This window comes from Vulpes vulpes, unplaced genomic scaffold (genome assembly GCF_048418805.1).
Source record: "Vulpes vulpes isolate BD-2025 unplaced genomic scaffold, VulVul3 u000000704, whole genome shotgun sequence".
Taxonomy (NCBI): domain Eukaryota; kingdom Metazoa; phylum Chordata; class Mammalia; order Carnivora; family Canidae; genus Vulpes; species Vulpes vulpes.
The window spans coordinates 5,749-25,381 of NW_027325800.1; the positions used below are offsets into that span (position 1 = coordinate 5,749).

General features: G+C 45.3%; 1 long non-coding RNA gene across 2 annotated transcripts; it reads left to right on the forward strand.

Annotated features, from left to right (window-relative positions):
- The first annotated feature begins 1,689 nt into the window (after positions 1-1,689).
- On the forward strand, positions 1,690-5,409 carry LOC140597441 (uncharacterized). Of its 2 annotated transcripts, none has more exons than XR_011999255.1 (3): positions 1,690-1,780; positions 4,497-4,724; positions 5,288-5,409. It is a non-coding gene; the product is annotated as an uncharacterized lncRNA (long non-coding RNA). The 2 variants fall into 2 exon arrangements; XR_011999256.1 differs by having other exon boundaries at positions 1,695-1,775.
- Positions 5,410-19,633: the final 14,224 nt, after the last annotated feature.

The following is a 19,633-nucleotide window of genomic DNA, read 5'->3' on the forward strand; positions in this document are numbered from 1 at the left end:
TGAATCCTCCCTGAAAGCTTTCTGGAGGAACACAGCCCTGGGATCCCTGGGTGGCGCAGCGGTTTGGCGTCTGCCTTTGGCCCAGGTCGCGATCCTGGAGACACGGGATCGAATCCCATGTCGGGCTCCCGGTGCACGGAGCCTGCTTCTCCCTCTGCCTATGTCTCTGCCTCTCTCTCTCTCTCTGTGACTTTCATAAATAAAAATTAAAAAAAAAAAAAAAAGAAAAGGAACACAGCCCTGCCAACACCGAGGGTTTAGCTTGTTGACAACCATTTTGGTCTTCTGACCTCCAGACGTGTAACGTGAACATCTGTGTTGTTTTAAGCCTCCAAATTTCGGGTAATCCGTTACAGCATCACTTGGAAACTAACAGCGTGCCGTTTTCTGTTAAGGTTCTCCTATTTGTAAAGTGTGGGGGCCCACCGTGTTCTTTGCAGCTGAGTTGAGCTTGTTTTGGAGCCTATTCAAGTGCACTGAGCTAAAAGGTACCTAGAGAAAATACCTGGAGTTCATGATGATTTTTTGGGGTGTGACCTCGGGCAAGTCTATGCGAATTTCCAATTCAAATGTAGGACACCAAGCTGTTTAGTTGGCGTCCCCCACCCCCATATCAACATCAGAGATGGCAGGATTGAACTATGCCATAATTGCTTGTTTTGCTCTATGCCACTTTATATAGATACCACTCCCAGAACATTGACACTGCAGTGTGACTGCTGAGAAATACAAACAAACAAACAAACAAACAAACAAAAACCCACCCCCTTTATTTTGGTTAGTTTCTGTGCTTAGGATACATCCCTTGAAGGATATATAGGCAAGTCACCATATTTTAAAGCCACTTGGAATTACAGTCTTTTAAAATATCCTTGAACGTGCACAGGTAAAAAATAGGCACACTTCTTTCTCTCTACTGAGCACTCATCATCTCCCGTATGTGCCAGATAACGATTTCTGTTGCTGTGCACAACGTTTCCGTGTATTGAGTTTCCTGCTGACAAAGGTCATTTTTATGAACAGTTCCTAGATCACATACAAGTGGGTTGTCCTTACCTGGATACGAGTTCTAAAGCCAGCTTCTACTTTCTTTTCGGCACCCCTGATCATGGGTTCAACACCACTGACAGATTGCTCGCAAGATATTAATGTCTGGTTGACAGGCGTGAAGGAGGAAACCGAGGACTGTAGCTCACACAGTGCACACGCGGATTCTCTTCAATATCCCAAGATCAGAACTAAGTCGGTAAGGCAGCTTGCAGAAAGAGGGGCCACCCCATCACTAAGTACCGAAACAGCGATAGTGACTTCAGTATATACGACATGTTCCATTGCAAAGAGACCAATCGGATTCGTCTGGGCTCATTTGCAACAAGATCCAAGGAACGCAGCTAATATATGGAAAGGAAATGAGATGCAGGACGAGACTGGCTTTTAGGATCATGAATATGAATTGACAAACATGCACTAATTCGAATGAGAGCAGCAGTTCTAGAAAGCAGCAAGTTGTGGCATTTGGTGGAAGTTTCTTGTCAGTTACGTCAGGTCCCGTCGCGGGCACAACCAAATTAGGGGGGAGCCAAAGAAGGGAAGCAGAACTGAGCCAGAGTTTGGAATTCCAGTGTCCATGTGGGCACAGAACCAAGCCACACAAGAAAGGATACAAGCAGGGGACAGCGCTGAGCTGAGCCAAAAGCCGGGATGGAAGCATGGCGATCCAGATTCTTCCACTGCAAAGAAGAGAAATGTGCTGTGGAGAATGCAAGCGAAACAGAGTTGGGTAAAAGGCATTTGCGGGGGGGGGGGGGGGGGGGTTGCAGAAGTGACAGGAAGCCGGAGGTCCTGGGGGGCAGGGCAGGATCCAGAAAGCCCCAAAGACTGGGATGTGGGGTCACAGCCAGCATCGTAGGGCAGGCGCTGTGTGGTTAAGGTGCTGCTCCGGGAATGGAATGTCATTCCAAATGTTTTCAGTTTCCGCATCCCTCTGCTCAAGATTATTCTGGTCCAGGGAGAGAGTATCCATTTGGCAGCATTTAGGTGAGGTGTTCCCCATCAGTCCCCTCTCAACTAAGACTCAACTCACAGGAAGGCAGAGCCCCGGGGCAGGGGCGACAGGGAGAGGGAGAAAATTCATCAAAAGTAACTGTGGGGGGTAAACAGGTGCTGGGCAGCCACTCTACCATACATGTCTAACCAGACATGGGAGAATCAAGAGACATGGGGGCCTGAGGCAAATTTAAATCATGTATTGCCTCCAGACACAAATCTCATTCCATATACCTTAGACTTTCAAAGCCCGGGAACATGGGCACCTGGGTGGCTCAGTCAGGTAAGCCCTCTGACTCTTGATTTCAGCTCAGGTCATGGTCTCAGAGTCGTGGGGTCAATCCTCAGGTCGGGCTCCCTGCTCAGCAGGTGGGGAGGGGAGCTTTCTTGGGATTCTCTACCTCTGTCTCTCTCCCTCTGCTCCTCTCCCTGTCTCAAGCAAATAAAGAAGATCTTAAGAAAATGATAAAGCTAGGGAACAGCTTGCGACCTGACATCTGTTGTGTATTACCGCTCACGTTGGATTAGAGAATGTAGGTTTCTCAGGGTCACGTGGTGGGTAACAACACACATGTATTTACCTACTGCTTCCTCTGTGCCAGACACTGCACTAAGTGCATTACTGATGTATCATAGCCTTTAATCTTCCTGCTACCACTGTGATGTAGGAAATACTGACTCATTTTACAGATGAGCCCATTGAGGTTTAGATGGTTCAGATGGCATATGGCAGGAAGATAGGAGGAAACAGAAAAACCATATAATCCTACTCATAGGAGAAGGAGGATGGGAAGGACAGGAAGCGAGGCTCTAAGTGATGTATCCTCCCACGGGAGTTTTGAGTTCTGTTGACCCAGGGATCTTGTTCGGTTGGAGACGACAGCAATAGGGTAATAGTAACAGGTGGGAGGATGAAGACGTGTCAGGAATTTCGCAGTACTGCCTGGTGAAGAGAGGGATGAATTTAAGAGCAAACATGACAGAGAGTAAGAAACATAATTAGACACAGATGCTGACCCCCACAAGCTACTCCTCTGTTCCCTGTGCAAAGGGCATGTGAAGGTCAGACACGACTTAGACTAAGTTGTGGTACCAATGTGGTCTTGTCCAGAAGAGGGATACAGTTATCCAGTGGGCCTAGTCAGTGTGTGGACCCTGGAGCAGTTCGTTAGTGTGAGGGTAATTCATCGTAGCAGGTCCCGGGCCAGAGGGACCTAGGGTGTAGTCAGAACTGGTGTAGTCAGAACAATTTTCCACATTGGATGGGGTTCTGGGAAAGCCTATAGTTTCAATCAGAAAAGGACATCCGAGGAGGAGTTTGGTGCTATAGACCGGGACAACATTACAGGGGGCCAAAAGACAGGGAGGTGGCACACTTGGAAGTCTATACACTCTTATACAGAGTGGCGCTCTGCATCCTCAGCCAGAGGATTGCATGATTCCCACGGATGAGGGCTGATGAGACGCTCAGTCTTGGTCCGATTTGGCTCATGTACTGGGATGGGCTCCTGAGGTAGTTACGGAGAAACGGTAACTCTGCGGAGCTAAAGAATACCAAGGGATGGAAAATGGAGCAGGGGCGAATCATTACAACCATCTCTAAACCTTAGCTTCACATAATACCCAGAACTCAAGCTGTGCTTAAAATCAGTACCAAAAAAGAAAAGGGCGGGGTGGGGTTGCTGGTAGGGGGGTTAGGGGGAGAAATAAACATCACAGTTTTAGCTAACTCTTCCATTTATCACAAAACAATCTTCAGATAGCCAAATTTCCTTAAAAGCTGCCAAAATTCAGGCTTCCTAATGGAAAAAACCAGAAAAAAAATTGCCTAGCTAGAGATTTCACCATTCTGTTTGGCAAGACTCTTTGACACTTTCCATGGTGTTTACAGCTTGCCTCTATAGGCAGGTTTCTTTTTTGAAGTTCTTTCTCTTAAGAATATAATCTTTTCCCATATGAAGTCTTAAAATTCTTTGTCCGGGGCAGTCCCGGTGGCTCAGCGGTTTAGCGCCGCCTTCAGCCCAGGGCCTGATCCTGGAGTCCCGGGATCGAGTCCTGGGTTCGAGTCCCATGTCAGGCTCCGTGCATGGAGCTTGCTTCTCCCCTGTGCCTGTGTCTCTGCCTCTCTCTGTCTCTCTCATGAATAAATAAATAAAATCTTAAAAAAATAAATAAAATAATTTGTCCACAAGTTGTCTTCTATAAGAAATATCGTGTCTTTAACTTCTCTTTTACTGACAGATGGCATACTCTACAGAGGAAGTATTCCTTTGAGGAGCGGTATAGACTGAACTGTGTGCCCCCTTCCACCAACCCAATTCATATGTTGACGCCCTAACCCCTAGAACCATGGTATTTGAAGAAGAGGTTTTTTGGAAACATCTAGGTTTATTTTATTTTTGTTTTTATTTTTTATTTTATTTATTAAAAAAAATATTTTTAACATGTAGGTTTAGATGAAGTCACGACGGGAGGATCCTTATGATGGGATGAGTGTCCTTTTAAGAAGAGCTAGAGAACGAGATCTCCTGCATTGAGGAAAGTCCTACGAAGACACAGTGAGAAGGCAGCCGGCCATCTGCAAGCTCTGAAGAGAGCTCTCCACAGAACCTGACCATGTTAGCCCCTCCTGTCAGACTTCTGGCCTTCAGAACCACGAGAAAATACATTTCTGTTTGGTAAGCCACCCAGCCTATGGTATTTTTGTTTTGTCAGCCGGAGCTGAAACAAGGGAGTCCTAACAATGTTATTGTTATGACACTTCACTGAAGATTTTCTTTTAAAGATTTTATTTATTTAGTTGAGAGAGAGGGAGACAGTGTGCGTGAGCAGGGGGCGGGGGCAGGGGGAGAGGGAGAAGCAGACTCGACTCCCCACTGAGCAGGGAACCCCGGTTGGGGTAGGATCCCAGGACCTTGAGATCACGACGTGAGCCAAGGGCAGACCTTAGCTCGCTGAGCCACCCAGGCGCCCCAAACATTACTTAAGATTATTGTTATAAAAGACAGCAACGCCTTTTAGAGAAGTTTTGTGATTCTTGTACCTGGCGGTTGTCTTTTTCTCCTGGCATCCTTCTTCTTCCTCCCCTTGACTCCAGGCTTGACTGGGGAAGTTCAAGTTATCTGAGCAAAAAGACTTTGCTGTGTTCCCAAGGCTCTGGCTACTGTTACAATGTCTCATTTTGTATCCTTCCTATTCCTCCTGGAGCATTTCCTTTTTCTTCACTCTATCTTTCTTCCAGGTAGTTCACCTTAAGGATAACCTGGAAAAAGAAACAAATGGTGTGCCATTGCCTCAGGCTCTACCCTCTGTCAATAGGTAAATCACCAAGCTAGGTTTACCATTACAGTTCAATAAAATATTTGGAAGAAGAGAATGCACGTTTCCTGTTCTTATTTTGAAAAGCTTTTGTAAACATCTTAATCTCATAAGTTTGCATTTTATATCTAACGGATTATTAATGGTCACATCATCTGGAGCCAGTTAATTAACCTCCTAGAGCCCATCATTCCGTATTCCTAGCAGGAAAAAATAACAGCAGCTGCTGCATTACTTCACAGGACTGTCAGACTCAGATGGAATAATAAAACTGGAATTTGTACAAGTGTTGGTTGTTATCTTGTTAGATGGGAAATACCTGCTCGGATTAACTTAGCCAGATTGGCCACGTAGTTGACACATGGCACCAAAGTAGAGGCCTAGGGTCCATCTTCCATGCCTGTTTGCATTTGGGGATTATTTCTTGATCACTTTGTACAAAAGAAGATTGGCTTATTTTAATAGTATGAATGATGTATGTCGGGAGTAAATGAGTGTAGCACAAATCTACGGGATAGTGCTCCCATAATCTCTAAGGGTACGCTAGGAACTTGGAAGTTTCAAATTTCTTTTGACAAAGTGCTTCCTTTTTTTAAAAAAAAAAAAAAGGTTTTTTTTTTTGTTGTTGTTGTTGTTTTGTTCTGTTTTTAATTTCAGATAGAGAGAGTGAGAGAGAAAGAGTGCACAGATGTGGGAGAGAGAATCTCAGGTAGACTCCCCAAGCAGGGCTTGATCTAAGGACCCTGAGGTCCTGAGCAGGGCTGAAATCAAGAGCCGGATGCTGAACTGACTGAGCCCCCCAGGCGCCCCAACAAAATGGTTTCTTTTCATGTCTTACGAGTACTTTGCTTGAGAGAATGTAGGTGTATTTTGTGGAGAGAAAAGCTGGCTGTTTTTCCTTTTTTTTTTTTTTTTTATAAGCAGTGAGACTTCAAGTGGGGAAAGAAGGAAAGGGAATACTTTTCCTGCTTAAAACTCTAATTGAAGGCCTCAAGTCTACACTTTCTCCATGGGGTGTGTGTGTTGGCATGCGCACGCATGGGTGTAAGTGGGGCTAGGTAAGCAAGGTGAACACGCAGAGTGAGAGGCAGAGAAAGAGAAGAATTAACACATGTAAGGGAGACACTGGGATATTTACTCTATCTCAGATGTGAAATTAAAGGTCCCCAGAAATTTTATTTTCTTTTTCTTCTGTCCTCAAACTCCCACTGGATAAATCCTGTTTTTTTTTTCCCTATGAAATGTACGTTAGCCTCAGACTGCCGTCGTTTTGAAATCACATGCCCTCTCATTTTAATGGAAATATATGATCCTTTTTTTTTTCATAGAAATATACATTCTTTTTCTCAAAGGCATCATTACAGTTGCCGCAAGCCTAAATGGTGGAACAAATATTTACTTGTATCAACAGAGATATATACTGAACAGAATAATGTTCTGGTGGGGGGGGGGGGGATGTCACACTGCTTTGGAAACTTGAAAAATATTAATCAAATATAAACATCTGAAATGTGGCAGTGATGGGAAACCTAAAAATTAACTGTACTTGGTGTATAATATAGCAGATGAAGAAGTGTGATTTTTCTGCTTATGTTGAGACATTAGGATACAAAAGGACGAGTTTGGTTGAGATGCCTGTGGTTTTTTTCTTCATTAGTGTGATCTTTTTTCATATTGCCAAATTTTTCTTACAATCGGATGATATGAAAATCTCATTGGCTGCCTACCTGGGTTACTTGCCCGTTTTAATCCATAGCAATCTCTAGGCCTAATTTTAACAAGAGTCTTTACCTAACTGTGTAACATTGTAAACCCTTATTCCTATTCATATCTAAACATGTGCTTTGATCATATATCTATATATGTTATATCTCTTAAACATCTATGGGAAGTTTGAAGGGTGGGTAGGAGGCGTTCTTCATCTAAACTGTGTTTTTTTGAGGCGGAGAGTACAAAATGGTTTGTTGTTTGTGGAAGACAATATTTAGATTTCCTTGTACGTCAGACATTTCTTTCACTTGTGGAGATCGATTAGCTTCGTTTCCCGTCTGGTATCGGACCCTGCGAGAGATCACAAACTTTCGTGTATGTACTTTGATTAGGCAAATTATTCTCTCGTCCGAGCACGCCAAAACTTCGTTGCTTCCGAGTCTCTAAGAAATGATGGTGGTGCGGCAATCACAGAGACAGTGAGACAGTACTCTTATTATCTGCCGTCACTTCTTCAGCTCCAGTTCAGGAGAGAGTGTGAAAAGAGAGGTTGAAAAAAAAAAAATGTAAAAAACCCTACTGTAATAGAGAAACAAAACCAGCGTCTTTGCATGTAAGTACACCTCTGAGGTTTACACATCAACCTTATCATCAGTCCAGGAGGGAGGGAGGGAGAAAAAGATACATCCTCCATTACTTTCAAGGGCATTTGGTTCATTGGAGACTTTTGCGTTGTTCCTGAGAGTGGGAGAAAAAAAACAGACGGAGAGACTCAAGTTTCTGGATAAAGCGTATCATAACAGATAAATGCATACTTAATCAGGGCCAGGCTGTGATTTTCCTTCATGCACACCTTCATGTTTGACTTTTCAAAGAACTTTAGACAAAAGTAACACTGGGTAATAGTGAACAGTTAAGAAGCCGGACGTGCAGAGTGCTCTACAAACAGCTTCATGGTGGACGGATTCCTACAGCGGTTTTCCAAGGTGACATACGTTCATCCCCCTGAAGCAACTGCCCCGAGAGGGGGGGGGGGGGCTCCTCTGCCTTCGCCGTGTGGGCAGACGGGACTGGCAGGTGGAGTTAGGAAGCACCGGTTCTGCCCTGGGTCCTACAGCTTGAGCAGCTGAGCGATGCTTGGCCTCTGGAAACTTCAGGAGGTTCACTGGAAACACCGAGACAGTAAGCATCGGGTCCTACAGTTCCGGGCATTACCTGAACCCACAAACGGGGTTCTCCGCCGACAATCCATGGGATGCGCAGGGCAGCCACAAGCCCCAGCTCCACGCAGCTGCATCCCTGCCGTAGCACTGGGGTCACACAAAAACGGGAGTGTGTGAGCGTGCGTCCGGGGGGCCCTAAAATTCCGCAGCTGGAGGGCTGTGCCGGGCCAAGCCTCGGACCCAGACTTGGCACAATGGCGCCCTGGGGCTCTTCGCTCACCCACGCCGCGGAGTTGTTAGTCGCCCTCCCTCGGCACGGGAGCGCTTGCTTCCGGTCGTCCCCCGAGACCCGGCCGACCCTCGCCCGGCCTGGCCTCGCCCGGCGCACAGGAGCATCCCCGCGGCCACTGCCACTCGGCGCTCGGCCTCACGCAGCGCTCGCGCGGAGGCGGGGAGGGGGCGTGGCTTGGCTTTTCTAGGCCTCGCCAGCCAATGAGCGTGCCGCGCCCCTTCCGGTCGGCGAGCCGGCCAATCCGCGCTGGGCGCTGTCGTCTTCGGCTCCGCTCGGCTCTTTTCGCTGCTGCGGGAGCCTGGGGGCCGCGGCCGCTCGGGAGACGCTTTCCTTTTTCATTTTTTTTCCATGTGTTCACTTCCGGGTCCGGCGCCGATCCGGATGCCCGAGGCAGAAGGATGTTTGACCTCCGGATAAGCGAGGCGCCGCTGTGCATTCATTCCCGGCCGCATCGGTGGCGGCAGCAGCGACCCGGGCGGCGACTCTCCGGCCAGAGGCGGCGGTAGGAGGCCCCGGCAGGCGTGCGGGGAGCGCGTCGGCGCCGAGCTGCGTCCCCTCCCTCGCTCGCTGCTTCCCCCCTGCCTCGCTCGCCCGCCCGCTCCCTCCCTGCGTGGCTCGCTTTCCTCCTCCGGTCGCCGGCGGCTGTGATGTGCCGCCGCCGCCGCCGCTGACGGACGGAGCAGGGGCGCCGCCCGCGCCCGGGACCGACCCCGCAGCTCGCGGCCGCGCCTCCGAGGTAAAGCCCCCCTCCCGCGGTGGCGCGCGGCCGGCGGCCCCGGCCCGGCGGCAGCGTCGGCGCGGCGGCGGCTCGGTCCTTCCCGGGCGGGGCTGGGTGGGCCGGGGTCGCGGGCCGGGGCGGGCCGGGGGCGGCGGGGGCGGCGCCGCAGGGGGGCCGCGGCGGGGAGGGGCGGGGCGGGGCGGGCGGGCGCGCGCCGGGCCGGGCCGGGCCGGGTTGGGGCGGGCGGGAGGGGCAGCGGCCGCGGGGCGCGGGGGCGCGGAGGGCCGGGCGGCCGGGGAGGGGGCCGCGGGCGGCGGGCCGGGCGGGCGCCGAAGTTGCGGAGCGGCGCTGCGCGAGCGGGCGGCGGGGCGGCGGGCGAGCCGGGGGGAGGCGGCGGCTGCGGCGGGGAGGGGTGCTGAGGGCGGGCGGGCGCGACCGCGTCCAGACAATTAGCCCCGGGAGGGAGGGAGGGAGGGGGGCTGGGGCCGGAGGGCGGCGCGGAGGAGGGTCGGGGCCGGCGCGCCGGGGGCCCGGCTTCCCGCTGGGCTGCGTGTGGGGTGGGGGGCAGGGCAGTGGCCTTAGCGCCAAACTTGAGCGCGGCGCGAGTCGGGTGAGGGGCTCCGCCAGCCTCCGCTGCCTGCCGGAAGGTGCCGGCGTGTTGTTTATGGCACATGCAGGGGCCGTGACACGCCGGGGCGTCGGTACTCCTGGAGCGCGGCTCCTACCTCTCTTTTCCGGGGGGCGGTGATGGAGATGTGCGCGTGTGCTCCGGGGCGTGGGTAGTCGGGCCTGTAGTGGGATCATTCCAGGCCTCCGGGCCGGGGGAGGCGGACGGAGACCGAGAGTCCGCGTGGGAGACGGCTACTGTTGCTACACCGTGCGAATTCGTTGTGACTCGGCGGTAACGAGCGTGGAGGCTGGCCAGCCAGCCAGTGACCCCCTTTTAACCTTTCGCTTTAGCACGTCGACTCTAGTTGGAAAATTAAAGACCTACGGATTTCGAAGAGGTCGAGAAAAGAAGTTGACATTCGTTCCTTGAGCAGCTCCCAGTGACATGACATTTGCTGACAGTAAACGATGTTGAAGTACATCGAACTTGGAACGCTTTTTGAAATTAGAAGTCTTTAGTTTTCCAGTCCGTGCATCCATACTCTGGGGAATACATGCTTTCCCTGCAGGGAAAAGCGGAAGAAAACTAAGCGCAGGTTATAAGGATGCGTTAGGGTTGGAAAGATGTAAGGCCGGTTTTAGAGAACATTTTCCACCGAAAATCAGATGTAGTTCGGGACATTGTTCTTACCTTTCTTGGGGGTGGGGTGGGGAGTTCTGGGTAGCGTCATCTCGTGACTATTTCCAGACTTGGCTTCAGCTGTGTTTTGAGCTCAGATAAAGTACATTTTGTCTAGATTAGCCTTCCTAGTGGCCCATCAGGTGGGAATTGTATTGATAGGCACTGGAAGAAACCTACCATCAGACACACTGTGTGGCTTTGGCATGGCTGCCCTGGAATGTACAGACACCGCGGCTTCCAGGGGAGCTTGCATCTCTGGATATGCATCAGGTATTCGTAGTTCTTGTTAGGATGGGGGACGGAAAGGTTCATTTTCATGTTGACAGGTCTGAGACTTTGTGGGCGGGACTTAGAAAATGATACTCTTCAGTGCTGCTTTAGTGTGCTCAGTGATGTCTCCCGCCAGGCCACTCATCAGCTCATCAAGAATCAATACATTATGTCATTATTGATAGTTTCGTTGTTAGGTTCGCAGAGCATTGCCTGTTAACAAATTCTCCACGACAGTATTCATTTATTCCTTCAACTAAAAAGACAGGAATTCTGGTCTAGGTGTAGTGTAGTAGCTTTAGCATGTGCAAGGGATGTTTACTCTGTTGTGAGGACGGAAGAGTGGTTAAAATATGAAGATGAATCAGACCCAGCCGTCACCTTAAATGGAGAAGCAGACATGCACTGAAATAGTTGCAGCACAAGACACCTGTGGGATTTATTACAGGTGCATGGAAGCCCGGTGTGTGTGTTTGTATGCCTGTGTGTGTGTGTGTGTGTGTGTGTGTGTGAGAGAGAGAGAGAGGGGGGAGGGCTAGAGACAGAGATCTTTTTTGACTGGGGAATTCTGAATTACTTTGGAGTTGGCAACACTCCATTTGGGCATTAAAATATTATAGTGTGCCTAATGGGATTTGGCGTGTGTGTGTGTGTGTGTGTGTGTATGTATGTATGTGTATGTACGTGTGTAGGGAGTTAGCGTTGTAGGCAAAGAAAACAGCTGGAGCACAGGCATGTTGGTTGGGTCTTACCGGGGCGTGTTAGCTGGATATGAGGCTGTGCCAGGAGGTCTTTGTGAGAGAGGAAGCTGAGAAAATAGGTGGAGATCAGGCCGTGGAAGTCCAGAATGCCTTGTATTTAAAAATGAGTCATTTTGAGGTATAAAGTTCCAAATGTCCAGATGTTATGCTTCTAGGAAGTAGGTAGGCAAGTAAGGATAGTAGGTTCAAGGAAACAAAGTATAACCGAATGATCCACCTGTTATCATTTATGCTAATGGAGGAATGTGGAGAAGTTCCTAATCAGCAACAATCCATACCTGGCTTTGTCCTATTTCCGTACTTGAATTTGAATATGGGTGTGTGTCCGGTAATCTGGTCATTGGTTGTATATGAAATGAATCCGGGTTGTAAAGATGATCCTCCAGAAGAAATGAGAAGCTCTCTATTTCTCTGTAATCCCCTCCATACCGGCAGTAGGGTAGTTTTCTGGTGTAGTTGATTGATTCAGAGTTTCTCCGAAGGGAACAAGTGGTGGTTCAAGTGTCAGAGGGTTTCCCCAAAGGATATATTTTAAAAATTTATTCACGAGCGACACAGAGAGAGAGAGAGGCGGAGACACAGGCGGAGGGAGAAGCAGGCTCCATGCAGGGATCCCGATGTGGGACTGGATCCCTGGTCTCCAGGATCTAAGCCTCTGAGCCACCCAGGGATCCCGGCAAAAGATACTTCAAACTAAATAAAGGGAATGCTGAAATACTAAACAACAAAACAAAAAAAACACGGGTCATTGGATAATTATATTATTGTTAATGTGAGATTCACTACGGATAAAGTGAAATGTAAGGAATCTACCTACAGGGAGGGGAGAATTGACCATCACAGTGGGATCATAAAATGGGAAATGTCCACAGTTCTGGATAATACGTGTAAGGTCTTTAGTTATCTTAAATGTTAAATGATCCTAAAATCATTTAATCCTGAACTTTATCGCTACCAAAGAAGTACTCCGAGAAATACCGCCCTCACGGTAACGGTGGTTATGTCCGTGTGGACTCACATTACAAGGAAGATTGCATGATGGATTTTGCCAACTGTTCCCCTGTAGCTGTTCAAAAGGGATTTCTGTAACTGATTTTGTATTATGGTGAACCTTCTAATGACAGCACTAATACCTGTTAAAATTTATTAAGTGCCTACTTTCTTGTTTTTTAAGAGGTTTTATTTATTCATGAGAGAACAGAGAGAGAGGCCGAATCATAGGCACAAGGAGAAGCTGGCTCTGTGTGGGGAGCCCAGTGCGGGACTTGATCCCAAGGCCTTGGGATCAGGCCTTGAGGGAAAGGCAGACATTCAAGTACTGAGCCACCCAGGCGTCCCGTAGCGGTGTATATTTTTAAATCTTTTTTTTTTTTTTTTTTTTGCCCCCGACTTCAGAGTTTAAGACTCTGAAGTTATCTGTTTTTTTTTTTTTCCCCTGATCTTCCATTCTCTTCCTCTTTCGCGGTTTCCCGAGGTTGGCACTTTGTGATATTGATTCGCATTGTTAGTATGTGTTTGGGCGTTGGTTCTTCAAGATGGAACTTTTTTGGAAATGACCATTTGGTGGATATCTGTAGCTCTTTAATTGTAGAGATTCCATAGGAACGACAGTATGGTTCTAAGTGACTAAAGACACCTCAGCGTATCCTTTTGTGTTGATCAACAGGTCAGAACCATGTTTGGGTTTCACGTTGTGTAGAAATCAAGTGTGTATTATCCATGAATGTGAAGTGACTTTGGAGAGGTATTGCATTACTGAGAAAATACGAAGTGAGAGAGGTATGAAGACAGATAAGGTCTACACACACATTAGAGGCTGCTAATAGACACTTTTTTCTTTTCTCGCTGCCTTCTTAAAGCTGGGGTTTAGAAATCATAAGTGTATCCTCAATTGTAGGTTTTCCTACTATTATTGAGGTGTATGGTGATCTGTTCTTAAACTATAGTAGGTGCTTGGTTACATTATACTCTGTCCTGCTGCTCCCTGCCCTTCATCTTTGTAATGAGAAAGGATTCTTACTGATCTTGAAGTGTTTATGTATTTGGTAGGGAAGACAGCCCCTTTGGACATTTTCCTGACTAATAATAGATCATAGAGTTATAATTTAATTCGACGCAAGTCTATAGTTGAGTTAGATCCGCATATGCCTAAATCTACATCCACATATTTTATAGCTTTCAGTGCAATTTAGTAAAATCTTATGATACTCTTTTTCCTAGGATACCTATGAGTTGTTGGAGGGTTGATCGGTGGGTAGAATAAAGAGTGACTCTTGAGAACAAAGTACCTTAGGTGATTCTGTTTAACTCACCTGTTCAACCCACTGAAAAGATTGATACTCTTCCTTCATTTGCTGGTTTATGCGCATGCTTTATTAAATTGTAGTAGACCACTCTCTAGTTTGTGTTTGAATTTTTATTCCCTCTTGTTATAGTATGCTTACAAAAGTTATTTGTGTTTGCCCCCAACAAGTTGTTGGTGGCACTTGTACTTGGTGTTGTAATTACACAGTTTGACGAAACGTTCAGTGCACTATGGATGCAAAAAGTTATTTGTCTAAGAACCTCGGGCTCTTTTGAAAACAGGTGAGTCCATCCAGTAAATTATAGTTAAAATAAGTGTGGGTGAGGTAATTTGAAATAATGAGGGGAACCCTCATTGAATCCAAAATATCAAAAAACATTCTGCAGTAAGATGCTTTTCAGGTTTACGGATGTCTTTCCCTGTTTAACTGAAATGAAAAGTCATAGGCGATGTACGATAGGTGTGGTTTTTGCAAGAAGGACAGATTTGTGATCTGTAGACCCATTCGTTAATAAAAGGACTTGGTCTTGCATTAAACGATTGTTTTGGGATTGTACATTTTTTTATGTTTCAGTTGCGATAAAATGTTTAAGATATGTAGATTTGTCATATGTTCTTTTTGAGTTTTCTTCTTTTAAGAATTTTAAAATTTATTTGAAACAGAGGGAGAAGGAGGGAGCAGGGGGAGGGGTGAAGGGAGAGGGGGAAAGAGAATCTCAAGTGGACTCAATGCTGAGTGCAGAGCCGGGTGTGGGGCTGGATCTCACAACTGAGATCATGACCTGAGCTGAATCCCAGAGCCAGAGGCTTACCTGACTGAGCCACCCTGGTGCCCCCATGATTCCCCTTTTAAACCGCCTTGGGAACTCTTGGTTAATTATATATTAAAAGAGAGTATCTGTTTCTAAAATACCACCTATTTTATATTCTGTCTTAGGGATTGATTTACTAGTGTCTTCTTATAAAAAGGAAATAAATCCTGGTATTCCTGACTGTATTCATTGCTACCTTAGGGTGAATTGTTCCACTATCTTGTCGGATGAGTAACCTCTGGTTCTCACAAATTTTCCTGTATGGCCCCTGATACGATTTTGTATTTTACCTTTCAGTTTTTACATAGAGGGGAACCTTCTTAGACTGCCAGCATCTCCTCAACCTGAGTAGGGGCTGCTGGAGTGCATTGGCAGAGGAAATTGTCCCTTGGAGGAGGAAATGCCATACTCTTGATGTGTACCAGGAGCATTTGGGCTTGGTGCAAGGCATGCTGGTCCAACAGCTTAGAGGAGCTGCCCTAATGTCTTGCCTAGCTCAGCTAGAGCAAAAAGGAAAACTTTTAGGACTTTTAGTTCTAGGAAAGGAGGTCCAGGTTGGCGAAGGAAAGCTAGGTAGGGTGTACTATTTATCTAGGTGTCACTGTATTTTAATGCCTGAAATGGCAGTAGTTTCTGGTATGGAACAGTGAACTATTTACGTAGGACTAGTTTTTCAGAGCTTTGCTCTGCCTTTCTGCGATATTTTTTTCTTTTTTTTTTTTTTTTTTTTTGGCTGTGCTCTCCTCTTTGTGTTGGATTCATCCTCAGACTGGTAGCAGGATCACATCTAGACATGCATTGGCCAGGAAATGTTTTGCACAAGCTTACCAGCATACTTTTCCTCTCATGTTTTATTGACCAGAATTAGGTCATGTGTACTTCCTAACCAGTCATGACAAGGGGAATAGGGTTATCATGGTTGATTTCTGTTAATCAGGATATGTCCCCTGCAGTTGAGGAGGGGGTCACGTTTTCCCCAGTCACATTGTGGAGGGTGGATATGTTAAAAATTGTGGGATGGAAGAATTTGGGGGAAATGGATGTTATGAGAAAGGCAATCAATAGTGACCACTACATCTACTTGTTTTGAGAATGAAAATAAATAATGCATATAAATGCACTTTGAACTTTAAAGGTTTGTACAGACGTAGCAGATGAAAGATTAGAAAGCTGTCTCTATATTGCTATCTCTTAAAAATGCTCAGGTGTGAATCTTTTTGGATCTGAAACACTGTTAGTTTTCATATTGACTGAGTTTGGGTCATAAAATCAGTTATCCAAGTTGTGAGATTCTATCTTTTTTCCCATGAAACTCATAAAGGTATTGTAACTTTAAAGTAAAAATTTGTACCTGTGAACTTGATGTAATTTTTTTCTGAGCTGCTGCCCTCCCTCCTTTCCAAAAATTACCCACGCCTTTGCTGTCATCAGACTTCTTTCTTCTTTACCCTAGAGGACAGTGAGCGAGTTTAGGAAATGGGAATTTGTCGGTCAGAGGGAGTTTATTTTGAACCATGGAATCCTAGTGAGATAGGAGGAAAGGAGAGTTTTTACTTATTCTGAGAGAAGCAAAAAAATTGGTGGAGGAATGGGCAGACAGGGGAGAATCATAGAATTTTGGAATTGAAATGAAATGAATCATGGGAAGGTTGAGTGAAAGGCTCATGTCACACACCTGGTGGGTAGACTCTCCTCTTCTAATTGCTAGTCTGATGCTCTTTCTGACCCAAAGAGGTGGGAGGCCATGAAGAGATTTGTCTGCTTTGCAGTTTTGCTTAGGATCCTGAGCTAATTTCTATAAAATAGTCAGCCAACTGTCATTAGTACAGATATATATTTCCAGGCTCTGGAAGATTTTAGCTAGAGTTTTTTGTTTTAAGTTAAGCAGACAAATGGACAGATTTTTTTAATCTTCCCTCAAGCACAGCAACACACACACACACACACACACACACACAGACAAGTAACCTCCAACGTGGCCTGCTGAAATGAAAATGCCGAAGCAGAATAAGTGCTTGGAACAGTTTATGTATGTTTCAGTTCAAGGAAGTTGTTATCTTAAAGATTTCTCTGACTGTACTATATGTAAAGAATGCGTGTGTGTGCGTGTACACACATATCTCAATATATATGTATAATACACACAGGATTTTAGCTGTTTTAATTCTTTCAATTGTAATTGTTGTAGTTCAGCGTATACAGAATGAATTCATCTGTCTTCTGCAAGGATGTTTTGTTAATGATAGTTTTTTATAAATGGTAAGATTCGGGATGATTTTTGTTTTTACACTTTTTATGCTTCTCTATTATTTTTACTGTCAGGAAACATAGTAATTTTTTTTTTTTTAAAGCAGGAGGAAAGAAACAACCCTAGGCGAGGGTGTTTTCTGCCAATTTCGATTTGAACATACAATTCTTTTGTTTCTTAAGACATACCTTTATGCCTGGAATGCAGTGCTACTTTGTAATTGTGTTTACTTTTAGAATTGCACTTATTAAAATTATTTACCTTGAAATTTTAAGTTAATATTAGCCATATGGTACCTTTTGATACAAGTGTTCTGTATAAAAGTAGTAGACTTTTGAATGTTTTGTAGTTACTCATTGTGTTACCTGTTTTTAAAACTTATTTGGTTTTGACTTCAGGTGGCATACTTGGCAGTGTATTAGGGGACGCTGTATTAGAGTCAAAGTTGTAGTCAGAGTTTCCTTTCGTAAAAAGGGAAGCAAAAATTTTTTTTCCCTTACAGCCAGTCTGTGTCATGTTTATTTTCTTTTTTTGTGAAATATTTATTTTATATTCTAGCAATGAATACTTTGAAATGGCGGGCAAATATAGTAGGTAGTGTGAAAGGTAGGGAAGAGAGAATATTCCTGATATTTCTCGTTTTATGATGTGCAAATATATGGCTACAAGGCTTTGTTTTTTTTTTTTTTAAGATTTTATTTATTTATTTGTGAGAGATAGAAAGAGAGAGAGGCAGAGACAGGGACAGAGGGAGAAGCAGGCTCCATGCAGGGAGCCCGATATGGGACTTGATCCCAGGTCTCCAGGATCATGCCCTGTGCTAATGGCGGCACTAAACCGCTGAGCCACCTGGGCTGCCCTACAAGGCTTTTTAATGAAATCCTTATTTGAATTGCAGACATAACCCAATATTGTTTTGGAGGTGAAACTAGTAGATGTCAGTTGTTGGTAACATTTAAAAAATTGGTATTTGTAGATGCATATTTTCATAAGACATTATTTTATATTCTTTTGTTCTAGAGACCTCAAAACGATGAGTCAAAAAAAGTGTACGTCTTAAAGATGTGGTCCTAGAATGTCAATTTTTATTTAAAAATATAGTAGATGTTTTACTGAGTCTTTTTCTGTCATATGAATGTCCAGACATATTATAGGTCATATTCCTTTATTTATTTAATTAATTAATTTATTTAAGATTCTGTGTATTTATTCATGACAGACACAGAGAGAGGCAGAGACACAGGCAGAGGGAGAAGAGGGTCCATGCAGGGAGCCAGTGCGAGACTCGATCCCGGGTCTCCAGGATCACACCCTGGGTTGAAGGCGGCGCTAAACCTTCGAGCCACCTGGGATGCCCCTTTGAGTACTTTCTGATGATCTGTTAAAAGTTGGTAACTGAGGGCAGCCCTGGTGGCTCAGCGGTTTAGCACCGCCTTCAGCCCAGGGTGTGATCCTGGAGACCTGGGATCGAGACCCGGGATCGAGTCCCAGGTCGGGCTCCCTGCAAGGAGCCTGCTTGTCCCTCTGCCTCTCTCTTTCTCTGTCTCTCATGAATAAATAAAATAAAATCTTAAAAAGAAAAAAAACGTTGGTAACTGAGTGTATATTATATATGCTTGTTGTGTGTTCTGCTGTTTATCCACATTCTAGTTACCAACCACTGATGAAGTTGCTTTTGAAGACGGCTCGAAAAATAAAATTGTGAGAATTGGGAATGAGAATGTGAGAAAAGTCAAAATGTATTTTACTATATGCACTTGTTTAAAATCTTCCAATTCAAAATTAGTAAATTTTTTTCTGTGGTAGAGTAAATGAGGACAGAAAGGGATAATTTTAAAGATAATCCTCACAGTACTTGGTGTAGGGCTGGAAGTGCTACCACTGACTAAAAATAAGAGAAAAGTGTTTGTGGAGAAGGCAGTAGGTACCAGTGGTTCTTAGCCCTGACTTCACATTAACATTTTCTGGGGACCTTAACAAACATGATGGATACTGGGACTCTACCCCTTGCTAATTGATATATGAATCTGGGGATGAGGCTGGGGCATTGGTATAATTTAGGGTTTTCGACTGGTGATTCCAGTGTGTGGCAGGGTTGAAAATGATTGCTTCTTCTCTTTCTACACATCTCTTAGCTTTTAACTTTCAAGTTCTCTTTATTAATTGGGATAGGAGTGTAAAAGTGAGACCAGAAATGCGCAGGAAGCATTTGCAAGAAGACCGGTTTAATGAAGTGACTTCTCTTTATAGTTTCGTACCCAGAATCCTTAGTTAATGCCACTATATTCATTGCTTATTAGCAGTTTTTGCTACATATAGCACCAAAATGAGAGGATTTTTGAGGTTTGGAATATTCGTTAAAGGCACATTTATCAAGAATCAATTAAGCATCCTCTCAGATGCCTCTGAAAACCTTAAGAAGCCTAAGTGATAAAAAGAGTTGTATCTTTCAAGTTACATAAACTGTAAGAGTGCAAGAATTGTTGCTATTCAAAAATTTATTAGTCTTCAATGTATTGTACTTATCATATTTATAATATCATTGAGTTGTATTTTTCCTAGAACATAAGGTTCCTAGAACTTGTACTAAACTTCATCGTTTAGTATAAGTGTGATTGTACTGCTTTACTCTCTTACACCTTTGTTGATGAGGAATATGTTTTCCCCCAAGTGAATAGTTTACTTCACTTATGGCCATT